Here is a 24,741-nt window from a genome sequence, read left to right on the forward strand (position 1 = left end):
AGAAAACTACATACTGCGCCTGCGCAGTAAGCTCCCGATGACGCAAGCGGGAGCAGACATTATTACTCTACTAGTTAGATGATTAAACCAGGACCGGTGGCAGGGAACTGAGGATCGGAGGAGGGCGGCGCGGGACATGACAGCTGCAGGGGGCCAATAGATACCCCAGGTAAGAGGTCGGTTTTTGTGTTTTTAAACATGCCACAGAACTTCTTTAATGATGCTGATCAATGACTATCGATAGTTTGGGAGATTATACCATTAATAGCCACCTTAGTATGAAAAAAAGCTTGCAACTCTAAAGTAAAACCTGACATGATGGGAAAAAACCCCCACAAAAAACAAAAACAACAAAAAAAACACACACACATACCTGGGGTTTCCTCCAGCCCCCTTCAGGCTACGCGGTTCCTCGCCGTCCTCCGCCGTCTGGATCTTCTTCTACAGGTCCCGGTATTTTAGGCAGTAGGGGTGAAGTGCACATGTGTGGCCTGGCCATAGCCCGTTGCCAGGAGCGTTTTGTGTAGTACTGCACAGGACAGCCTCGGCTGCTGGGGCGCAACGGGAGTGCATGCGGCCGGACTGCACAGACTGCCCGAAGTGCCAGGACCCGTAGCGGAACATCCAGGCGGTGTAGGTTGGCGAAGGACCAATTAGCCTAAAGAGGGCTGGAGGAAACCCCAGGTATATATGAATCTCATCTTTCCATTCATCTCCGGTAATCTTTAAAGCAAAGTACCCATGGCCAGATGAATTGGGGATCTCCAACAAAATATTGTTCCCTGATCCAACTTGCCTAATCTGCAAGAGTCGGTCGTGATCATGGCAACTGTCTGTGGGGATCTGAACAAATTACTTGTTCAGTGATAAGACATGACAGCCATTTTTAATACGAACAGACGTTGCAGCAGTCACACATTGTTACACATTCATTAAATTATTTTATACAACATAACAAAAACAGACGTTACAAAAAAAAAAAAAAAAAAATAAATAAAAATAAAAATATATATATGTTGCAAAAACATCATGGATACAGACCTTAACTCGTCTAGCAGAAAATGGATAGCAAGGATCTGATCATGTATAGCATCAAAAGCTTTTTTTATGCGGAGGATGTCAACAGAGCTCCGCCCTCCAACATAGAATAACGTACAAGTTACAGTTTATTTGGAGAGGGGGTCCCACCCGTGTATGTAGCAGAACTGGCAAAGCATCTGCAAAAATCAAAAGTAACAGATGAGTCAAAATCCCCAGCTGTGGGCTTAACGGGTTCCAAAATGACTTCACAGCGGGGAAGGCGGCCAACATCACTCTGCTAACAGCACCATCAGAGCAGGACTGAGGAATGGCGTGTACCGCACTGGGGGGGCTCAGCAGGGTGGGGGCATCCGCCAAGGTTACAACCAGGGCTCAGCAGACCAGCAAGTGTGCAAAGTGTTTATTTTACAAAGAATCCCCATGAAGCCAAGGGTACAAATTACTCCAGAAATTAATTTTAATACTCAGTCAGTTTGAACACCAATATTCTCTGGCTTACAATCAGATTTGAAAAGGTCATTAAAGCGGACCTGTACTCAGAACCTGCTCTAAGGGCTCGTTTCCACTATAGCGAATCCGCATGCGGGCACTGCACGCGGATTCGCATAGGCAATGTAAGTGGATGGGGCTGTTTCCACTTGTGCGGCTGCGGCAGCGTTTTTTGGTGCGGCAGAAATCTGCACGGCAGGGCCGTCAGATTTCGCGTGCAGAAGGAATGTGCGCGAATCTCCGCTAATGTAACTAATAGGGAAATCGCATGCGGGGTGACCATGCGTTTTTTGCCGCGAAATCGCATGCGTAATGTTAATTTACTCAGGCAGTGACATGGTTAAATTCGCATACAGCCTTACCTATGCGGAATCGCATGCGAAATCGCGGCAAAAACGCATGCGGAATCGCACCCGCATGCGATTTCGTCCGCGGTGGAATGCAGGCGATTCCGCACCGCACTAGTGGAAACGAGCCCTAAAAGCTCCTGCTGATCCTGTGTCTATAATAGGTTTAGCCACAGCCCCTGAACAAGCATACAGATCAGGTGCTCTGACTGAAATCAGACTGGATTAGCTGCCAGGGCTGTGGAGTCGGAGTCGTGGAGTCGGAGCAATTTTGGTGCCTGGAGTCGGAGAAAAATGCACCGACTCAGACTCCTAATGAATTTGTAACTGTTATTAAAATAGAAAATATGATAAAATGTTCTATTTCTCAGATAATAGTCATTAAAAAGAAAGTGTATATATACAGTATATATACAGTAATAGCTGTGTTCAGTCCACAAAAATGAAATAAACCAATCAAAATTAGTTACTTGTGCTGCTTCAATAAAGCAGTCCCCGTATTTTTAAAGTCCGATATACATATCTGATGGTGACTGTACAGTATATATGATGGGTACACATCTCTTATATATACACTAAAGAACATCTATGCTGTAAGTATAAAACCTGATGTGTAGCCGTGTCACTAATAGAGATGGTCAATGTGATGGAAATAATTCTGCATTGATGCTGGTTTATGCAAATGTATGCACTCCCTTTGCTCATGAAACCAAATAATTTGATATGTTAAAATTTGGTTTGGGGGACTATGAATTAAAGGGTACCTGAGGCAAAATTAAAAGAAAAGCTTTATACATACCTGGGGCTTCTTCCAGCCCCCTTCAGGCCATTCGGTCCCTCGCTGTCCTCCGCCACCTGGATCTTCTGCTATGAGTCCTGGTAATTCAGCCAGTCAGAGCAGTCTGGCTACGTGCCGCTTCCACAGCAAGGAGCGTTCTGCACCTACGCAATAGTGCTGCGCCGGTGTAGTACGCTCCCGGCGGTGTGTGTGCGCATGCGCCCTACACCAGACTGGCTCAAGTACCTGGACTCATAGCAGAAGATCCAGGTGGCGGAGGAGGACAGCGAGGGCCTGAATAGAATGAAGGGGGCTGGAGGAAACCCCAGGTATGTATAAAAAAAAAAAAAAAAAAAAAAAAAAAAAAAAAAAAAACACTTTAATTTCATCTGTCTCAGGTTTACTTTGTTACACAGTAGTACTATACTCTACATATGCACTCCCCACAGAGCTGCAGGGAATCCACTGAGAATGCTGTGCACATTGAACACAGAGGTGTTGTCGTTCACCCATAAACATTGTTCAGATTGTGCATGAAGAATGTGTAATAGAGGAAGAATCTCCTCATTCCCCTGCAGAGTACCTGCACATCACTCTTACATGTACCCACAGTTACATTGCCTAGGGCCTGATAGATGTTCTTTGTTCCAGTCTGTACCCTTTACAAGTACTCTTACCAAGGACTAGTTTTAGTCTAAAGGGAATAAATATAGTAGTCTACATATCCTTCTCACTTCAGTTGTCTTGTAAAATTCCTAAGCGTTGGAGTTAAGAGACAAATTTCACGTTACATACTGTTAATCAACAAAATTGTAATATGCAAATTAGAGGAGTCGGAGGAATCCTAAACTGAGGAGTCGGAGGATTTTTGGACCGACTCCACAGCCCTGTTAGCTGCCTGCTTCTTTTAGAAGTGTAATTCAGCTACTACTTCAGCAGGACTGCCAAGCAACTGGTATTGTTTAAAAGGAAACCTCAATATATCTTCTCAGTTAAGGTTCCCTTTAAGGCCCATATGCAAGCCAGATAAAATTCAGCAGAGCAGCCACAGATGTCCCCAATTAAGAAATCTGTCTCTCTCTGAAAATCGGTGCTGCCAAGAGTATGCCCAATCGAAGATGCGACCAATTTCAGGCCAAAATTGGTTGCCTGTATCGATCAGACATGCTGCAAGATGTCAGGACCCCCGGCATTGTCATCCTAATGTAAAATGTGCACCACCACAGCCGTGTACTATCCCCCACTCCAGTACAGTACAACTTTACCTGTCCGTTTCCGCCGCTGGCTCCCGGGTCCCCGAAGTAACATGGGCACATGTGTGACATCACATTTTACATTAGGGTGGACATCGGTGGCCAGTGGATGTGGCAACAAAAGGCCGATTCTGGATCGATTTCAGGATTAAATTTATCGGGAATCGGCCTGCGGTCAATGGGCAGCAGACAGATCTCTCTATCAGATTCCATTAGAGAGAGATCTGTCTCTTGGTCGATCTGCCCATCATCGCATGATGTATGGGCAGCCTAGGTATAGTTAAACGTTTACCTGATAACCTTAAACAAAAAAAAGGACAAAAAAAAAATAATTTAACAGTATAAAATTACAAATATTTGGGTGCATTTGGCAGAATCATAATTACTTTCAGCCATATAAAAACGGAGGATTCAGTTTGGTTGGAATGCTAGAAAGGAAATTTGGGATGCGCAGAATTGGCTCCTGACTTTAGCATTGTTGATTGACTCTTGTCTTGGCTGGAAAAATCGAAATAAGTTCTAGGCTAAAAAGGGCAACATTTCTAATTTGGAAATTAGACACAAAGAATTGATTCAGCGAGAGAAGAGACGTTGGGAGGAGACGATAAAAACAGGGACAGAAACAAGTTTGTGTTTACTGGAGACCAGGAACAAGCAGTACCTCATTCCTGGAGATTAATCACCATCAGGAACAGGGAGGAAAGAAGAATAAAGCAAATCAGAGATCAACTAATCATAAGACTTAAGGGCAATGACAAGGAATTACTCAAAATGGTTAGTAAGAGGTAACCAAGACCTACACAGAGTGGTCATTATGTATTGTGGACTGCAACGGTAGAAGTACATGGGAAATAAAAAGCACATGGAGGCTGACCGAATTTATTTTCTTTTAAACAATACCTGTTGCCTGGCTGTCATGCTGATCTCTGGCTACAGCAGTGTCTGAATCACACACCTGAAACAAGCATGCGATTAATCTAGTCAGAATTAAAGTGTACCTTAGATGGGGGAAATAAAAATTTATATACATACCTGGGGCTCCCTCCAGCCCCCTCCAGGCTGACTGTTCCCTCGCTGCTATCCTCCGCATCTACACCTGGCCCCAAGCAAGTCGGCCAGTCGGCTGTGAGCAGTGGGCTGTGCAAAGTCCCTGGTTTCACTTTCGTCGCCTGAAGCGTTCTGCCCCTGGGCAGTTACAACAGAACCGACAGGTTTTGGGCCAGTCCATCTCATGGGGGATTCTCAGGGTTTTCTTTGTTTTCAACAGCATTTCTTGAACAGCAGTTGTAAAGTCTAACTGACAAAATAGTGTGCAAGTGAGTAGGGAGGCTGGCTGGTTTATTACGATTTGGCAGTTAAACTGCTGTTCAGGAAACGCTGTTGAAAACTAAGAAAACGCTGAGAATACCCCATGAGGAGATGGACTGTCCTAAAACCTGTCTTTTTTCAGATTTTAACTGCCTACTTTTTTTGCGATAGTAGTCCTTTAAAGAGAAACCATAACCAAGAATTGGACTTCACCCCAATCAGTAGCTGATACCCCCTTTCCCATGAGAAATCTTTTCCTTTTCACAAAACGGATCATTTTGGTGAAACCCCTCCTACAGTGTGATGTCAGGACCATGGTTCTGACATCACACTGTGGGAGCCTTGTTGCATTGTGGGAAATAACAGCTGTTTTCAACTGCCAAAAAAGCAAGCAGCATCTCCTTCCACTGACATCACCAAAAATGTCACCATGTGGTAAATGTCAGACTGTAAATCAGGGAGAGCAAAGATTTTACAATAAGCAAACACTGACTAATTCACTTATACAGTACATAATTGTAAAAATGAAGCACTTTATTACATTCTTTTCACTAGAGTTCCTCTAAGCGTCATCACGGGGCTTCCATACACTTACTAAATGCACACTCAAGATGGTCTATTGGCGGCTGCAACCAACTTTAATTTACCATGTGTACGTGACTCAAGAGAATTTCATTACAATTTCTCTGAATGCAGCCAGTATTATAAAGAAAAGGGAAATTTAAAAAAAAAAAAAAAACCCTAACCTGCTCCGTAGTTAATGTTTTCATTCTAGCGTTTATCTTCTGCAGATGCCAGTGACCAGCCAGCTGAGCCCCTATGGGCGCCTCTTCTAAACCTCGTCCTACAGATAGGTGGCTGGCTACAGGGTCTCCCAAGCAGTATATACAAGGAGGGAGACAACTTCACCACTGCAGGCCCACACCCTGGGCCTTGTCCACACTCCGGCCTCCACGCTGGATGGAAGCCAGAGCCCCAGCTTGGAAATATTTAGAAAAACAGCTCTGGGTTACAGAGGGAACAGATGTTCCTCGTTAATACAATAGATGGAAAAATGATAACAGCCTCATTTAATTAACTCTTTTTCTGCCATCACAGGAGGCCGGGAGACTATTAAAGTAAAACTCAAACTTTTGGCATAAAATTCACATGAATAACTCAGTGCTGAACAAGTCTTTTTGTAATGATATAAAATGACCCTTTCATGTGCACTCAGATAAGAATATCACAAACTGCTCTTTGTAACCACAGCAACAGTATTCTTGTTGAGGTAGTGTGTCCAAAAAGGGAGCCACTGCTATACTTTTTCAGTGTCGGCACTAATCACAGCAAATAGCAGTCCTATCTTTGAACACAGGGGTACAGACTAACCAGAAAGCTCATGGTGACCCAGAACTCATTGGAGTGTGTAAGGGACTACAATGGTCCTAAAAGCCCCCTTACTAAGATGTTAAGAAAAACAAAAGTTTGCTTTCCTAAAACAGAAAGAATTTGCGACAATTCAGGTTGGAGTGAGCTTGAGATGTCTCCCAGTGCAACACTGCTGAATATATGCAAATTAACCATTGTACCCTTAGAAGCTAAACACACCTCCAGAACCGCTGGAATGCAATGATGCGTCAGCTTGTTAATTTGTACAGAGCCATAATAATCCAACATGCATACAGACTGTTTCGGATTGTTTGATCCTCATCAGTGCATGGCATGGATTAATTTGGCTCTATGGAGTAGGGCTTGTAAATCTGAGAACACAGGGAGGAGGGTTTTTACTACTTCACCTTGTTCAGAGAGGTGAACACCCCCCCCCCCCCCCCTTCCCTAATGCAGATAGTTCAGTATCTCTGGGAAACACCTTCCCTTTCTCCTCCCATGCAGAGAGCAACTTCCCCAGGAACTTACTGAGTGTCCCACACACCCTAACAGGTGAAAACAGAGAGCTTAAAAGGCACTCAGAGCTTTACGGCACTATGGATTCAGCAATTTATTAACCTGAAGAAGCAGCCCAGAGCCATGAAACGTCTAGTCAGAATCACCTAGTCACCGTATGACATACCCTGAATTGATTGTGGTACACATGGCAATAGCAGTAGTACATAAGCCAGACGTGGCATTGACAATTACAGAAATGTACATGATACAGTCCTCAGAGTGGACAAAATAAGACCACTAACAGCTAGGGAGTGGGGCAAAGTTCCACACAGGAGTGCTAGAAGTTCAGGGTGGGCGTTAGGTGAAATTATACTTCCCAGATAGAGTGCTGCAACTTGATAGGGGGGCTAGAGTTCAGTAGGAGGAAAGCCTCAGGGAAGAACATGCTCCTGCATGTGGTGGTCCTAGAGGGGATAACTCGGCAAAGTTGTCCCAATGGGAGGAGTTCAAAGAAGAAAATGCCTGGATGGGAGGGGTCATACGAGATCCTGGTGACCATTCTGGCAGCGTGGAGGAGATCCAAGGGTGGCAGGGGCGGGCAGCCTTTTGTGGAATTGAACAAAAGTCTGAACTCTCACTGTAGGCTACTATCCATAGCTGCCCATAGCTACTGGGACCGGACAGCCAGGGCAACAATTCCAGGCACAAGTGCCACAGCTGAGAGAGGTGTACTGTTCCTATAGGGAGGGGTGGAGGGACAATGGCACATGATGAAGCCACTTTTAGTGGGTGGGGTGGGGGGGGGGGGTGGACGACAATACTTTTAGCCGCCTGTTTAAAGAACCAACATGCTTGATGCTGGCTGCAAAAAGCAGTCTTATCCACTTCCAGCTAGCGTGTGTATAAAGTTCAAAACTCTTCTACTAACGTTTGCCATGTATTAAATGGACTTCCTGGTAAACCAGGCCTGAGTATACAAACAATGGTTTCACAGAGGACTTGTGTATGGCCACTCCATGATTAGAGGCTTTCATGTTTACAGAACGCAGAGAACATGACCCAAACATGGACACAGCCAATGGCTTAACAGTCCTGCGATAAATGTTTGTTCCAGGATGAGTGACTCACAAACTTCTACTTTACAGAAAACACCAGTGCAATTCGCATGCAATTTAAACGCAGCCAAATTGAAGTGGTTGTAACACAAGTGGTGTTACAGGGCAGAGGAACGTGTCATGTCAAGTCTGTGGCCACGCTCAGATTACATGGGGAAGGGGGACCTGTCTAGCGCCGGTACCGAGCGCTAACAAGCACTAGGGCGGTGCAGGAGAGCAGCTGACTGGTGGAGAATTTTCTGCTTGTCAGCAGCCTGTGTGAAAGGGTGCTTAACCATCCCAGGACTGCCTAACGCTGATTGGTGTCAAATCCTGGGGCTGTAGTTTGCAGGAGATCGCGCAGGCTGTGCACGCATCTCCTGTCCGGGGGCGGAGCTCCGCCTCACCTACAGGCTCCGAGCGACAATCGCGAAACCGCCGTCTAACATGTACATCGCTGCGATCTGCAGCAGCGCTGTACTGGGGATAGCCGTGTGATCGGCCCAATCAGACCCCACCAACAGATAGCTCTGTTGGTGGGGAGTAAAGGGGGGAGGTTGGAAATTACTAGTGTGCTATGTTGTGCGGCCCTGCAGCTTGGCCTTAAAGCTGCAGTGGCCAATTGAACTAAAAATAGCCTGGTCTTTAGGGGGTTTAGCACTGTGGTCCTGAAGTGGTTAGTCTACGAAAACATTTTATACACAACAGTTCCAAACCAGCAGCTGCATCTTCCACTAGTTTAAAACTCAGCTCTTCCGAAATCCGATAGGAAGGACCCCATATATTTAAAATCTCATCAATTATTCTGACCCTTATCAAATATCTATCGTGAACTTACTTCCAGGTAATGTGTAAGGGTGCTCATGCATTCTTCGATTTTGCGTGCCAAGCGACCTTTCAATCCGATCACTTTATCGGTTCGAAGGAGATTCTGTATTGCAACAAGGCCACCCAATCGATCTTTCGATTGATTTCTGGCTGAAATCAGTCAAAAAACTAAACATTAGCTTACCTGGTAATTTAATTTTAAGTAACCCTCCAGGACAGGTATACATCGAGATTTGGCCCCTCCCAGGAAACAGGAAACATCCACAAGCCTCTCTATAAATAAAAAACTTTGTCAGGTATCCGGCAGTATTAAATAAAGAAACATTCCAACAGGTCTCAACTACCTGACACCTAACCATTCATAATAGTGTCTTATATACATTTATATATAATTTATACCTTTGCATTTTTAAAACACTATGTATCATAAAAGGAAATGGGGTGGGTTACCCCACCTGTCCTGGAGGGTTACTTAAAATTAAATTACCAGGTAAGCTAATGTTTAGTTTTTTCCATTAACCCTCCAGGACAGGTATACATCGAGATGATTCTCAAGTAAACACTAACTTTAGGGTGGGCTGACCGCCTCCAAGACTTTTTTTCCAAAGTCTTGGTCTGATGAAGATATCCAATCTGTAATGCCGCATGAACGTTCCCAAGTTCTTCCACGTTGCTGCCTTACAGATCTCCATAGGAGAAGCAACAGCTCTGAAGGCTCAAGTTGCTGTCCCTCTAGTAGAATGAGCTCTTAGATCTTTCAGCGGAGTCGTTTCCATCACTTTATAGGCCTCCATAATAAATAATTTGATCCGGTTAGCTATCGTTCTCTTCGAAGCCCTCTGTCCCACTAGTTTTCCGGTGAAATTTACAAAAAAAAAGGGCTTCAGTTTTCCTTAAACTCTACTCTCTCCAGATAATCTTTAAGAATTTGTCTTATGTCCAACAAATGTCGTTTCTCATTATCATTTGTTGGATTAGGATAAAAGGTTGGTAGTATAATTTCCTGCGATCGATAGAAAATATCCCCAACTTTCGGAATAAATTCTGAACTGGTTCTAAGGACTACCCTATCGTTATAAAAAATACAATAAGGCTCCCTGCAGGATAAGGCCTCAAGTTCACTCACTCTCCTTGCTGAGGTGATTGCTACTAAAAATATTGTTTTGAACGTTAACAAACGTAAATTCATGTTACTGGCACAGTCAAAAAGGAGGCTTCGTCAAAGCCTTCAAAACCAAAGATAAATCCCAGTTCGGGAATGGTTTAACAGCAATTGGCCTATTTCTCTCTATTGATTTAACAAACCGAGCAATCAAGGGATGACCAGCCAATTGTCTGTCTAAAAAAACAGAAAGCGTTGAAATTTGCACCTTAATCGTACTTGAGGCCAATTTCTTATCAACTCCACTCTGGAGAAATTCTAAAACAGTAGCAACTTCATTAGATCTAAATCCTGACTGTTCCTTCCATAATTTATAAGTTTTCCAATATTTCAGGTATATTGTTCTAGTGTTCTTTTTCCGACTCTTAATCAGAGTATCTACTACCTTATCTGATAGTCCATACGTCTTTAAAATGTGCTCTTCAGTAACCAGGCTGTTAACTTCCATTTGTTGATGTCTGGAACAACCTGCCTCTGAATTAAAATTAAATTGTCCGGAAAAGGAAGTAGCATCGGCTCCGCCACTTTTAATTTCAGAAGCAGAGGATACCACGACCTTCGTGGTCAATTTGGAGCAATAAGAATCACCTTTGTCCTGGATGCTGCAATCTTTCTCAATACCCATGGTAACACATTCAGCGGAGGGAATGCAAATGCTAGATTGAAATCTCATGTCTGTGACAAAGCATCCACTGCTGTTGGATTGTCTTTGGCGTTAAGGGAAAAAAATTGACGACACTTTGTATTTTCCCTGTTGGCAAACAGATCTATGACAGGCGTCCCCCACACAGACGTTATCCATTGATATACGTCGGGGTTCAATTGTCATTCTGTATTCGACAGCTGTTTTCGACTTAGTAGATCTGTTAGTACATTCATAGACCCTTTCAAGTGAATTACTGTAATTAACAACAGAATCTGTTCTGCTATGTCCAGTATTTTCAACGCCAGGGTCAATAGCTTGTGTGACCTTGTTCCCCCCTGGCGATTTATATACGCCACTACTGTGGAATTGTCCGTCCTTATTTGCACCTGCTTGACTGCTATCAAATGTTGAAATGCTATCAGAGCCAACTTCACCACCATCAATTCTCTGTGATTTGCAGACTGATTTTTCATATGATGCTGCCAAAGACCCTGTGTTTTGAAATCTTGAACAATGGCCCCCCAACCTAACAAGCTTGCGTCTGTGGTCAAGACTACCTGAGTTGGAAATTGCCAAGGTCTGCCCTGAGATAACGAGTGGGAAATAGTCCACCAATCTAGACTTTCCTTTACCTGCACTAGAATCTGTACTAACTGATCCAAAGTTTCGATTGTCTTGCCCAATTTTTCAAGACCCAACTCTGTAGGATTCGTGAATGCTTCATTGCCTACTGTACTGCTGGTGCCACTGAGTTTAACAGTCCCAGGAGTCTCATTGCATCCCGTATCGAGATGACATCCAATCTTTTGAGATTTCCCACCTGCTGTATTACCTTCGCAGGCTTTTGCTCCGGTAAGAACATCTTCTGTTCTATTGAGTTCATTATGAATCCCAGAAAAATAATATTCTGAGTGGGCTCTAACTATGATTTTTCCAGGCTTACACTCCATCCTGCTTGCTGGAGTTCCTTTACAACTATCTCTGTAGAGCAAAAATGTTTGCCTTGATTCTGCCATAATTAGAAGATCGTCCAAATAGGGAACAATCATAATACCTCTTTTGTGCAGATGTGAGATCAGCTCGGGTGAAAATTCTCGGAGCGGACAGTATGCCCAAGGGGAGGCAACCTGATGCTTTATGAAAAGCTTGAGTGGTTTAAGATTCAGAATTAGACGATACTTGCCCTACGGTTTTTTCACTAGGAAGATTTTTGAATAAAAAACCCCTTACCTGCTCCAGAACTGGCACCAGAGTGACCACCTCTCTTGTTAACATATCTTGTAGCATGCAAGATATGGCCCTCTGTTCTTGGTTTGACCTCAACTCTTTTGTCACTATGAACTTTGTTGAAGGTCTTTGTTGGAATACAATATGGTATCCCAACTCGATCAGATTGAGAATGAATGGGCTGGTCGCAAACTTCTGCCACTGCGGGAGGAAGGGGCCCAACCTTTCTCCCACAGCTTCTTCGCTGTCACTGCTGCTTTCTTGTAGTGGAGTCTGAACCGCCAAACAATGCATTTGGCTTGTTCTGCTCGCGAGAGAAGGACCAGTGTTTACGTCCGTCTTGGGGTTTGGTTTTATTCTCTTGTCCTTACGAAAAAACTTTTTCCCCTGTCTAAATTGCCTTTTCTTTAGGGAAACCCTTCTTTTTATCTGATGTCCTTTCAAGGATTTCATCCAACTGGGGACCAAACAATAGGTCACCTGAGAAAGGAATGATACCTAACAGGTTTTTAGAAACCTTACTACCTTACTTCTGGCCACGTTAGACAACGCCGCCGCTCTTGCAATCAAACGGATAGATTCCGTTGCCACATCTATAATGAAGTTTATAGCCTTAAACATTACGGTAAATGAATTTAAAATAATTTCTTAACTTGACCCCATCTTAATGCGACGCATTACTTGATGCATCCATAAATCTAGGGTACGGCCTACACATGTAGTAGCAGCAGCAGGACGGAAGTTTGCGCAGGTAGCTGACCAAGTTTTCTTTAAGGCAAATTCAGCTTTTTTTTTTTTTTTTTTTTTTTTTTTCCTGATTGTTCCTTTAGAAAACCTAGATCTTCAAAGGATAATTCATTTTCCTAGTGGACCTGCGAAAAGACTGCATCCAACTTAGGGCATTTATCCCACTGTTTACAGTCCTCTTCTGCAAAAGGAAATCTTCTTTAAAAGCCTCTAGATAAAAAGACCTTCCTATCAGGGTTCTTCCACTGACTATTAATCAATTGTTTAGTAGATGAATGTACTGGAAAAACCATTGGTTTCTCTCCTTCCATGCCCGCATATAATGCATCATGCGTAGACACTGAAGAAAGAGCGTCATCCTTCAAACCTAAAGAATCATAAATTGCCTTTAACAATTCCTCTGTCTCGTTAGCAGAAAATCTAAATTTAGACAATTTATTCTGATCTTTTTCAGACAAGTCCTCATCAGAGTCACACTCAGAGATATCATCAGAGTATTCCTCTGGTTCAGAATCTGACAAGACAGGATGATTTGTTCTAGCAGATGCTTTCTTATGCCCTGTTGCCGATGGTGAGGATTCTTCCATAGGTCCACCAGCAGCTCCTGTCAGCAGGTACTGCTGTTTGATCTATAGGATAGTTAGGCATAACAGTAGGTGATTGAGCAATGACTACTGGTTGTTGTACAATTGGCTGTGGCACCGTAGCAGCTAAAGAAACAGATCCAGACGGCACTTGTGCAATAATAATAGGTGGAGGATTAACACCAGATTGAGCCGACATGGACTTCTGTCATTTCCTTGCGAACCATTTTAAGGAAATCTTTATAAGCCATAACAGACTCTTCATTCAAAACACAAGTTGCACACTGCTGACATAATAACTTATTCCAAGGCACCGGTAGCTTCCCATTACAAGAGGGACAGCGTTCTTTAGGCCTAGCAGTATTTGATGCTTCAATAGCAGTAGCAGATGGAGCAGAGGATGAAGCTGCTGTACTCTGTCATAAAATAAACATAATACAGATATTGTTTAACTGCCATGCAGCCAGAGTAACCACCATCCGCCACAGTGTGAGGCAACTTCCCACAAGAAGCTATTCACCAACCAAAAAATTCCCCATAACACAGCCAGTCCAGTGAGCCACCTTAGAACAGCCTTCACACAAACAACTGTTTTACATGTGAAAAACGCGATACCTTAGTATCCGGCTTAGGCTCATGTGCCCTGGGACCTCCTGAGCAGCCTACAGGCTTCCGCTCGTCCCAGGCGCTGGTTGTGCTCCATCTTGCGTCCTGCACGAGTGCCCAGACGCGGGGAATGCTGCGCATTCTTCAATCCGGCGGGCGGAAGTGACGACATAAGCGGAAACGGAAGTGTCCCGTCCGCCATCATGGATACTGGCACGCTGCGCCCGCTCGGCCTCCGCCTTCCCTGCAGCGTGCCCTCGTCCTTCCAGCCGGCGGCGCCTGCCAAGCAAGAAGCTACCACAGCCATCTCTCTCCCCAGACCCTCCACAGCGGCTATAGAGAGAGGTAAGCGGCTGACAGCAGATAACATTGCCTCATGATCCTCACCTGTCCCCGCAGCACCAACAGTCCCTAGCCCCCCAGGCTCTCCAGGACATGCAGCGCAGGTATAGAGAGACCTGTCCCTGGAACAGGAAACATCCATACTGCCGGATACCTGACAAAGTTTTTTATTTATAGAGAGGCTTGTGGATGTTTCCTGTTTCCTGGGAGGGGCCAAATCTCGATGTATACCTGTCCTGGAGGGTTAATGGAAAAAGATTGTTAGGGAATGAAGGAAAACCTCAGCCAGACCCCCTGCACACTGCAAATCTGACATGCAATTATGACCGTCACCCCTCCCCCCTCTATCCCCAGGTGTGTCCCCCTCACGTGCAGGGACCATCTTTCCCGCTGGCATGGATACCAGCCTCTACATGTACCGGTGTCAAATGGTACAGGTGCTGGTGGTAATGCCCAACACCAGAGGAGGCAAGGATTCGCAGTGGCGTGACAGACAAGCCTTTAAAACTGCACATGGGCGGCCAAAAGGGGGGTGGTTGGGAGAGTCAGTTGGTGTGAATGGACACCTATACACATGAGGTAGGCAGCAGGACAATGTCCAATAGATTTCACAGTGTTTTTCAATAGATTTCAGCATGAAGAGTGTGGGCAGGGAATAGATCCCGCTCTGAACAGATTCAATTGCAGAGAGATCCATCTCATGCCTAATGCTGGGAATACGCTGTTTGTTTCTGCCGTGTGTTTCTCCTCTCGATCGTTTTTGCCGGTCGATTCTCTTATCTTCCTCTCCTTTTTGCGTTTTTGTTATCTTTTCAATTTACTTCTATGAGAAATCGAGCGGCGAAAGAATCAACAGGGAGATTGGACATGTCGGAAATTATCTATCGAACCATCACCTAAAAAACCAACCGTGTATTCCCAGCATAATACACCCCATGCAATTTCCCGTCGGAAGTAATCAATTCGACCAGCATATCTGATTTCTGATCCATTTTCCAATCACTTCTATCCAAAAATCAATCAGAAATCAGATCGGACATGTTGGAAATAATTGCATATTGTATACCAGGGATAATGGTCAATCTGGTGGCAGATTTACTACTGCATCAGCTTTTCCAGAGTCAGCGCGTCTCCTGTAACTATAGCAGGTGACAGCGAGTCCCCCCTGAGGAGCAGAGCCCTGGAATCCACACTGATAGGACTTATCTTCTGCTGTTGGCCTCAGGGCAGTTTGGGATGAAGAAGTTGAGGGGAGGCTGGGAAATCTCTACAGACAGGAATACACACTGTCGCCATACAAGGTCACTACACTTCTCTGTTACAAAACAAAGAACACAGTCACCATCTAGAGACTCTGGAAATACAAAACGTTTTAGTGCATAACAAGCCCTAATTATTATAAAGGTTCCACCAACCAGTGCTGGCTCAGATTTACCTAAATATCAGGTCACTACTGCGCTTCCTCCTTCAACCAGAAGGAGTAAGCAGTGGTAGGTATGTGACGTGGCTTGGAACGCAGCGTGGGACGGATTAAAGAAGACTGCCGCTGGGTACGTTTAACCCTCCCTCACCCAACCGCTCAGGTGCATTAATTATCCGGATCAATTCCAAATGAAATCCATTTGGAATTCATTCAGAGCTCATCCCTGGCAGCCAATACCCCCTTTCCCATGAGAAATCTTTACATTTTCTCAAATCGATCATCAGGGGTTTTGTGTGGCTGATATTGTGGTGAAACCCCTGCCACAGTGTGATGTCATGGCTATGGTCCTGACAGTCTCCTGTCTGAACCTCATTGCATTGTGGGAAAGAATGCCTTTTTCCAGCTGCCAAACAAGTATCTCTGTGCATAGAAGTCTCAGTTATGAACACTTCGTACAGATCACCTGGCAGAACTAAAGAGGTCACCCCCAGTGATACATTTCAGACTGTAAATCAGGGAAATATTTAACAGTGGGCAAACACTGACTAAATCTATAAATATTGTAAATAATCAGCAATTTTATTAGGTTATCTTTTCCACATTTCTTCTTCAAAGTTCACTTAGAGATCCCAAGGTGGATCATTGGGGACAGATGGGACACAGAGCCATGTTCTCTACCTAAAGACATAGCTCTGTGTCCCCCAACTGCCGCGCTATAGCCCCCCGGAGTTTAGCAACAAGATTTGCAGCTAACTGAGGTAAACAGAGGGGAGAGGGATTCCCTGTTTAAAACATCCACCAGGTGCGTTCCTACAGGGTTTCCTGAGCTGCCATTGGCTAGCTCTCTCCCCCTGGCCACGCCTCCTGACGCTCCCCCCCGCACGCTATGAGAGACAACACAGTCTCAGTGCACCGTCGTGACCCAGAGGTCACGCAAATGAAGTGAGCCATTGCGGCCCATAGGAGCAGCGGTTTTTGCGGCTACCTGATCCGCTCAGCCCAGCGGATGAGGTAGCCTATTTTTTTTTTATTTGAGCCCACCTTGGGCTCTCTTTAAGGGCCCGTTTCCACTATTGCGTGGCGAAATCGCTGCGGGAAAATTCGCACGCGGATGCGAATTTCACATGCGTGTGCATGCGAATTATCGTGTGAATTCGCATGAAAATTTGCATGAAAATTCGCATGGATGACTATGTATGCGAATTTAACCATGGCAATGCTGGTGTGCTTTTCCATTGATTTCATGCAAATTCGCATAACAAAACAGCATGCTAGTTCCCTATTAAATACATTAGCAGCAATTCGCATGCATTCCACTCGCAGGCGAATTCTGCGGCTCTTTTGTGCGTTTTTTCACTGCTGAAAAAACGCACCTCAACAACGCTACAGTGGAAACAGGCCCAGCCACTTGCATTACATGTGCGAATCCGCATGTGTTGGACGCATGCGGATTCGCGATAGTGGAAACGAGCCCTAAAGCCTGAAATGGTAAGTACACAGCCGCAAAGGATTTTTACTCAATCAGAACAGTTTTGTTGCATGAGTAACACATGCCTATCGCTAATCAACGCAACTGCTTGCAGAATCTCCCTGGATTTAAATGCAAAATCTCATTTTTTTTAAGCATAATAAAATTACAAATAACTAAAATGTGAAAACAGAACCTCAATCAGGGATTTCACGATTCATGACAAGGAAGGCTCAAAAACGAATACTATAAGACCCAGTTCTGATAATTCCTGGCCTGATTATACAAAGGAAAACCTTGAAAATGAGACTTTTCGCCGGCACTGATTACGGATTGGAAACATCTGCAGAAATTCCACAGACCCAGATTACAAAAACGCGACATTTGTCAGATAAACGGAACAATTGTAATGTTCTGTGCAGACACAGCGGCTGCTCTGACGGGACATGCTGGGCTGGGGGCGGGGCTGTCTGACACTGCACGTCACTACCGCAGACCAGCTTCAGGGGTAGATGGGTTTCTGTGAAATCGCTCATGGGCAGAACTGTTTTTTTTTCCCGTGTATGCAACTTTCTTGGTTATCTGATAACAAAAATCACTTTCAAAAGATCACATTCCACTTTTCAAAAAACAAAAACGACAAAAGAAAAAAAAAAACGTTTGTTGCGTAACTTGTTTTGCAACTTAAAGGGAACCCGAGGTGAGAGGGATATGGAGGCTGATATGTTGTTTCCTTTTAAATAATGCACGTTGCCTGGCTGTCCTGCTGATCCTCTGCCTCTAATACTTTAAATTGGACCTGAACTCTTGCACAGGAGAGAAGGAAAACCTATAGAAAGGCACCCTGTATGTATTTAGAGTTTAACCTGTCTACTTCCCCCTCATCTGTGACTAAGCACTAGTTGTAATTTGTTCCCTCGGTTGTGTCAGCTGACAGCCACGGCAGAGGGTTACTGTATTTTTCAGAGAAGAAGACGCTCCAGACGCACTTCGGTTTAGAGGACAAAAAACAGGGGAAATGCACATACTAAACCTGGTGCATCCATGGTAAAGGGGCATCTTGAACCTCGTGTCCCCTTGTACCCTTTGTGTCCTCCTCTGTCCCACTTGTGTACTCCTGTGTCCCCAGACCACCATGTGTCTGCCTCTGTCCCCCTTGTGTCCTCCTCAGGGCCCCTTTGTGTCCTCCTCCATGCCTCTTTGTCCTCAACTGCATGGGCACAGTACAGGGAGTTCACAACATTGTGGCGGGTTGAAGATTTGCATTGACAGGCGTTCACAAGTCAGGAACTCCCTGTATTTGGACTATAAGACGCAGTGACTTTTTCCCCCACTTTCGGGGGAGAAAAAAAGTGAGTCTTATAGTCCAAAAAATACAGTAATTGGTAAATACAAGAGGTTAACAATAGGTCTGCTTCCATGAAAGCAGGAAGTAGACAAACTAGATTTATTGCAGGATTTGTATTAGCTGTAACAAAGAAAAGGTTTTTCTTTAAAGGTTACTATGCTGTTGCACACCTTTTAGAGCAGAAAGGAAGTTTTGCGTCCGGGTCCACTTTAAACCATAATGATACTTTACGAACATTGGATGCAAATAAGATCACTGGATGCAATGCCAGTCACAGTTCACACTCTTCCTCCACTCCTTGTCCACCCAGCGCTCTGCAGGACAGGAGGGGTTAAATTAGCCCCTCCCCCAGCCAGGAATCCTGCTCCCTCCTTCAGGCAGGATGGCAGAGATAAGAGTGGAGTGTGGATCCCACTGACCTCCTGCAGATAACAGGCAGGATGCTGAGTGTGGAGGGATGTGACACAGAGCTGTGAGTCATACAGACCTGCCAGCGCACGTCGCTGCCCCAGTCACAGCATCAGGAGACAACTTACTGCCTATCTGCCTATTACCAACACCTTCCAAGAGCGCACATTCCACTGCTCGCTCCTAATGGACCGGCACAAGGGTGAAACATCCCCGCTATCAGATACACTGGAGACAGAACAGATTAAAGGAGAACCCCAGCTTGGCCATGCTTTATGCCATTATTGTCAATTCCTTGCTCCCGCCCTAGTGAGAACGGTCATGTGTCACCGGGACAGGAGGGGCAGGAACCCCCCCCCCCCCCCCGCAACAGGAACTGCCACTCCGCACGAGGCTACACAACTATCAGTTCAACATTATGTGTTATTTCTGACATTGATGGTAAGTTATAAATAGCATTCTAAGGAAGTCTAAACCATTTGGCTGAAGATGATCTTCGAGCGACACTGTAGTGACCTATAGTAGAATGCAGTAAATTATTCAGACCACCATCTTTTACAGTAGTTTTCTTGGTTTCGGCATCAAACACGTATTAGATCTATATATTGCTGTATGTTATATAGCTACGCCCTCCCAAGGATGCCAAAAAAATAAATAGCCTAGGCCGATTACAAATGCAGAATTCTCCTCCCTGAGCATTCTGGGAGACTAGGCTTTTTATTTTTTTCCCACTGACTTCAGAAGTCTCAGAAGACACCTCTGAAGTTCCGGCATAAACACTAGCAAATTGGGAACACAAGTCTGTCACAACTGATTACTCATCTCTCTGATGACTGGATCAGCTGTTCGTGACAAATCGGTCGCTGATGAGCAGATACCACAGTACCAATTACAGGTATTCTGACATTGTGTGTGAGGATATTGTTCTGAAAACACTCGTCAAGTACCTAAAGTGATCCCCTCAGCATGATCCTCTGCCTAACACCTAACCCTAACCTTCTCTATCTTTACATGTCTAAACCGCCACCTAAACTGGCCAAATACCAGCCTTTCTCAACCTTTTTACCCTGAAGGAACCCTGCAAATACTTTTTTGGATCTCAAGGAACCCCTGCAAGTAATTGTGCAGGAGGCATGGTATTTTAAAGCTGGTGTGGCGGTTTATGTCACTACCCCCTATTACCCCCATTATAATGTCTCCTTAGTCTTGTGCTTTTTTTAATGCGCTCATTATTATAAATTTAATGCCTTTTACCGTACCCCCTATTCCAGTGTGCTCTCTATCCACCAACCCCCACGATAGGGGAAAAATGCCAAGGAACCCCTGCAGAATACTCAGGGAACCCTGGGTGAGAAAGCCTTAATGCCCTCATCCTAAACTGAAAAATGTGAGAGCTTCAGATTTCTAATGACCAATCTCACACACACACACACAGTCACACACACAGTCACACACACACACACCTACCTTCTTAAAACCTCACCTCTCCAACGTTTGGGCCTTATTTGACAGATCAGAGTTTTTTGTTTTTTTTTGGTACACGAAGCGGCACCAGCAGGACGCAGACAGGCCAGGCAAGACACCTGTATTTCCACTAAACCTCATTGCATCCAGTGCATGTACAATATGCTGATGTCACAGCAGCTGATACGGTGGAATGTTAAACATTCTGTGCCTGGAGGGGAGAATTACTGTCTATACCTGTAGTATGCGAGTAGCAGAGGATACGGCCCATTCTGCGCACAACCTCATCGCTGAATTCCTATCAGACAGCTGAAAGACCTGCATGTGAACTATTAACCTGACAAAAGATTTAATACCATGTCCCTCTCTTGTGACTCGCACAGCTCTGCAGTACTGTATGACCTCACTGTTCTCAACTACAGCAAACACTTCTCAACTCTACACTCCAGCCTGCTATTTCTCCTTCCAGTTAAAGTGGACCTGAACTCTTGCAGAGGACAGAAGGAAAATGGAGAAAAGCACCCTGTATGTACCGTATTTAGAGAGTTTAGCCTGTTTAATCCTCGCTCATCTAAATAATCACAACTGTAATTTGATCTCTCAGCTGTGTCAGCTGGTCGCCACGGCAGAGCAGCTAATTTGTAAACAGGATGGTACACCTATGTCTGCTTCCATGAAAGCAAGAAGAAGGCATACCGCAGATTAATTGCAGGATTTGTATCAGCTGTAACAAAGAAATGTTTTTTCTTTAAAGGCTATTATGCTGTTGCTTATCTTTTAGAGCAGAGAGGAAGTTCTGAATTTAGGTCCGCTTTAAAAGGTGGATTATACACCACTGGGCTTGGTAATTCAAGCCTAAAAAAAGGGTCAGATTCCCAGAATGGACTACCACGAACAATGGACATGTCAAGGCGTCCTAGGGTCTTGTTCAGTTCTTTGCCAACATAGCCTGTGCTATCCTGTGTCTAATGCAGGGACTTATGCAAAGTCCCGAGCTGCAGGATTTCTCCCGACACACGGACATGTTTTAATAGCAATGCTACAGAGATATCTTAACAGGTGTTCTGAGAGTTCCTCATTCCGTGCACCATCCACAGCACTGAATACCACCAAGCCGTAGACTAAAGATAAGCCACAAATTTTTAAAAATATATAACATTTTGTAACTTAAAGCGGACCTATAAGTGTTTACTGAACAGTAATATGCTGGACAATGGAGAAGGGAGTATAGGGGACAGAGTTTATATTAACCATTTTATTCACCACTACAGTACAGCTAAGTCATCATCTAAGCCACGAGGACGTAGATATATGTCTTGTTGCAGAAGCCCAGCTGTGCACGATTGGGCTTGCTCCTGTGCACACCTCTGGCACTATCTGATGCAGCACTAATTAATGAAAGGGAATACATGTTCCCTGAAGCAATAAGATTAATTTTTTTCTATTAACAAATGTTTTATTTTCTCAAATCATAGTGAAAAATGCACCCTGTAGCATTATTTCAAAATCAAACATTTTCAACATAACTTGTGACAGGAATATAATCTAAGTTTTGTGATAAAAACAGTAGAAAAAGCCAAACAAAACGTTTTTTTTTTTTTAATCTACAGTAGCCCTTTTTATTTTAAAACTGTAATTGGTAAAACTGAGAAATAATGTGGTTTTTATATTTTTTTTCCCTCGTTTTGCCATTAAAATGCATAGAAAACAAAATTGTTGAAGGGAAAAAAAAATGGCCATACAATGAAAGTCTAGTTGGTCTTGAGAAAAACAATATATATTTCATTTAGGTGTCATAAGTAGGGATAAAGTTATTGCTGATTAAATGGGAACATAGCTAAAATGTAAAGTATTCTGGTCCATAAGTGGGAAACAAGGTCTGGATGCAAAGTGGTTAAGGAATGCATACTTACCTAGGGAAACCAGTCCTTAGTAACCAGGATTTGTGCCCCCCTTGCACTTTCCTCCCCATAGATAACTGAAAACCGAGCAAGAGTTGGTTTACACTTGTGTGGATGCAGAACGGAAACGGTAAGCGCAGCTGCGTACCGTCCGCTCTGCATGCAACACATTTTAAGTCCACTCTGTGTCCACAGCGTCGATCACGTCGGGATCACCGCTCACCTCCATGCGGCTCTATAGGCAGCATCTTTCTGTTACAGCTTACAGAACTCCTGCAATCAATCTGCAGTGTGTCTATTTCCTGCTTTCATGGAAGCAGACAGGGTTCATATCCTGTATTTAAATGCTAGCTGTGTCTGCCAAGGACTGACGAACCTCTGCTCTTACAGCTGAGAGATCAAATTTTACTCACCGATGAGTGAGAATAAGACAAGCTTCTGTCTCTAAAAACACACAGGGTGCATTTCTCTGTTTCCCTTCTGTCCTATGCAAGAGTTCAGATCCACTTCAACCTCAGGAGACACTTGTACACACGAGACATGCTTGGCAGAGTTCAGTCTAGCGTGTTAAGTCTTTACAGTCCCTACAAGTGTGTATTGTACTATAATTGTTTTAGGCAATCGCTTTTGTCACGAAGTACCCGCTCAGTGGGCATTCGCCTGGCATCACAAGCCTCTCCGTTCGGCTACATAAGTAAGGTAAACTTCCTTCTATTCTGTCCAGCACGGTTTCCATACGAAGACAAGTTCACAAAAACCCCAGAACAGGAAGTCGCCAGTGATGTATACATATACATTGTGCGCCACACCCAAACCGCAAACCGCCCAGCCAGGGAAACCCCACATCTCTCTCCGGCTTGTGGATGATTAAAGCAAAAGCTGCACCACCATACAACAGTGCAGGAGAAACTCCGGATGCTTCCCCAGCACTGGGGTCTGCTTATTACTATACAATGAGGATGGTTTCATGTTCTACAAACACTTTAAGGGGCCATATATCAGATGACTTGGTAGCCGATCGAAAAACCGGATGAAAAGTATGCCTGATCAATGATGTGACCATTATCGAGCTAAATTTGCGTGCCAACGAAGTAGCTTCCAGTGAGCGGCGAGAACAATGCAACTGGGCGTCTGGCACCGCTAAAAGTCATACATGCTGTACCTTTAGCGATTGCCGTTGCATCGCTGTACCCAAGCTGGTGCGACCGTCCGATTCTCGGCCATGACGGTCATCTACAGACCAGCATGGCTATGAACCTTAAAGGACACATCCGAGGAAAATAAAATCAAGATCTCCTTACCTGGGGCTTTATCCAGCCCCTGGCAGCGGATATGTCCCTCGCCGCAGCTCTGGTGTCCTGGTATCTCCTCCATTGCAGATGCCGACTTTGCCAGGTCAGAATGTTCTGCACTTGTGCAAGTGCGCGGCCGTGCCGCTTGTGGTGGCGATCCAGTGGCTGGGAGCATTCTGAGCAGGCACAGTAGTTCTATGCCTGCACAGAACACTCCAGGCCAAATGAGCGTGAATGTGAGTGCACTTGCGTAGGCGCAGGAGATGCTGACCTGGCGAGGTCAGGCTCTGCACCAGGGGAGAACCCGGGACACCAGAGCTGTGGTGATGGACAAATAGCTACCAGGGCTAGACGAAGCCCCAGGTAAGTAGATCTTGATTTTTTTTTCCCTCAGACCTTCCCTTAAAGTTCATTATTACAAATATATTGCACAGGATCGACAGTCAGCTCCCGGGGAACATATGTGCACAACAGCCACAAAACAGCCCTTCTGAACTTCATTATTTCATATCCAAGTTCTCAGGGACGATGCTGCAGCGGAACTCAAAAGCAGCAACATGTATCAGCTATTTTGTATAACAGATTAGCGCAATCTCCTCCGACTCTTCCATGTGAAGCCTAAGATGACCCCATGGAAAGGATGGGGGGCAGGAGATCTTGCCAAGCACCCAGAATAACAAAAGTAATGCTGCTGGCCTGCACTTCTTCCAATATAAGCTCAGGATAGCTCCCCCACCCTCCGGGCAATGCCAATTCACACAATTCATGATAAACATAGGAGTAGCTTAAATTACAAGATGAGAGGTCTGCTTTAATCCATAACACAGGGAATGAGAACATAAAACAGAGCGAGAGAACAAAGCCACTGGATAAAACCCAGACGCTTCACTCGGAAACAACTCAAACAATCAGATATTAAACATGCGCAGCTCAGGACTGGCAGACCTCCGCTCCCACGTCACAGCGCCAAGCAAGAGGAGCAGAAGGTGACAGTCCATGGAGGAATACTGCTAAAGATTCTGCACCCCGAATTCTGTAGAGGTGTAACTATTGTCACAGCAGCTGCTAAAAAGCTCAAGGGGAGGGGAAGGAAATAATTGCACTCAGTCATCCAGT

General features: G+C 44.7%; 1 protein-coding gene across 11 annotated transcripts in view; it reads right to left on the reverse strand.

Annotated features, from left to right (window-relative positions):
- The window catches only part of ADD3 (adducin 3), a 279,712-nt gene that overhangs the window by 100,798 nt on the left and 154,173 nt on the right, over nt 1-24,741 (reverse strand). The gene's annotated exons all lie outside the window — the stretch shown is intronic.

This window comes from Hyperolius riggenbachi, chromosome 10, assembly GCF_040937935.1.
Source record: "Hyperolius riggenbachi isolate aHypRig1 chromosome 10, aHypRig1.pri, whole genome shotgun sequence".
Taxonomy (NCBI): domain Eukaryota; kingdom Metazoa; phylum Chordata; class Amphibia; order Anura; family Hyperoliidae; genus Hyperolius; species Hyperolius riggenbachi.